This window comes from Chrysochloris asiatica, unplaced genomic scaffold (genome assembly GCF_000296735.1).
Source record: "Chrysochloris asiatica unplaced genomic scaffold, ChrAsi1.0 scaffold00002, whole genome shotgun sequence".
Taxonomy (NCBI): Eukaryota; Metazoa; Chordata; class Mammalia; order Afrosoricida; family Chrysochloridae; genus Chrysochloris; species Chrysochloris asiatica.
The window spans coordinates 53,100,600-53,102,275 of record NW_006408520.1 but is presented as its reverse complement, the minus strand read 5'-3'; the positions used below and the strand labels follow the sequence as shown (position 1 = coordinate 53,102,275).

General features: G+C 42.5%; 1 pseudogene; it reads left to right on the top strand.

Moving 5' to 3' along the window:
* Window positions 1-523: 523 nt before the first annotated feature.
* Window positions 524-1,268, top strand: LOC102817676 (annotated as a pseudogene).
* The last annotated feature ends 408 nt before the right edge of the window (window positions 1,269-1,676 follow it).

The following is a 1,676-nucleotide window of genomic DNA, read 5'->3' as shown; positions in this document are numbered from 1 at the left end:
TTTCTTCTACTTTTTTTTTTTAGCTTGCTCTATATTCAAGAGCAAGTTTCAGACGCTCTTCTGACATTCATTTTATTATTTTATTTATTTCCTGTCTTTTTAACGACTTTTGATATCGTCCACAGCTCTTCTGTCTTTGGTCATTAGTGTCAATGAGATGATTCTGTTCTTGAGATGATCTCTAAATTCAGGTATGATATATTCAAGGCCATATTTTGGCTCTCATAGATTCGTTTTACTTTTATTCAGCTTCAGTCCAAGCTTGTATCGGAGCAATTGACAGTCTGTCGCACAACTGGGCCCTGGCCTGTTTTTTATTCTCCACTTTGTCTTCCAACAGATGTAGTCAATTTGATTCCTATGTATTGCATTTGCTGAGGTTCGTGTGTATAGTAAACTTCTGTGTTGTGGAAAAAATGGCATTTGCAATGCATAAGTTGTTGGTTAAAATTCTATAATGTTGTCCGCCCTGCTCCTGCACACCTAGACGCCTCGGGCTGCAAGTCCCCCTGGCTGCGCTGTTATGGGCTCTAGCCCAGGCCCACCCACCGCCTTGGCGAAGCCACTAACAGACCAAGAGAAGCGTGGGCAGTTCAGCATTTGTGGTATTGTGGGCGTACAGAATGTGGCTGAGCTGAAGAAGGGCTTCAGTAGGCACTTGCACTTCACCCTACTCAAGAACCTGAATGTGGCCACCCCTCGCGACTACTTCTTCGCACTGGAACACACGGTACAATCACCTGGTGGGGCACTGGAAACGCACGCAGCAGTACTACTAAGAAAAGTGCACCAAGAGGGCTTATTACTTCTCTTTGGAGTTTTACATGGGTCAAACATTGCAGAACACTATGATCAGCCTTGGCCTACAATATGCTTGTGATGAGGCGATTTACCAGCTTGATTTGGATATGGAGGAAGTAGAAGAAATTGAAGAAGATGTTGGGCTTGGCAATGGTGATCTTGTTAGGCTTGCAGCCTGCTTCTTAGATTCCATGGTAACTCTGGGACGTGCAGCCTATGGATATGGGATTTGCTATGAATATGGGATCTTCAATCAGAAAATCCAAGATGGATGGCAGGTAGAAGAGGCAGATGATTGGCTCAGACATGGAAACCCTTGGGAAAAGGCCCACCCTGACTTCATGTTGCCTTTGTATTTCTTTGGAAAAGTGGAGCACACCAATACTGGGATCAAGTGTATTAAAACCCAAGTGGTCCTGGCCCTGTCATATGACACCTTTTCCCTCATGATTCCCAAATATACTTAACTAGACTACTAGAAAACAAAACAAAATCAAGGAATGTTTAAAAGTTCCAGTTCAGCAAAAAGCTGTTTTTTCTAAAACCCATTTCATAACTCAGTTTCTGTTGGCTCTGTTCACCCCATTTCTAGCTTCATTAGACAGGGAAATCTTGAGATCTGAAGGTTCCATGTTCCAGATGTCCTTGGCATATTCTTTAATTGTTCGGTCACTGGAGAATTTTCTGGAGGAAGCTATGTTTTTGAGTAGATCTTCCTTATTCACTGTCCGGCATTCGCATCCATATGTTGTTTACCAATTCAGATGCCTTTAATTCTCCTATTTTGCTTTATAGCTCTGGCTAAGACTTACAAAACAATATTGAATAGGAGTGATGATAAAGGGCATCCTTGTCTGGTACCTGTTCATAAAGGG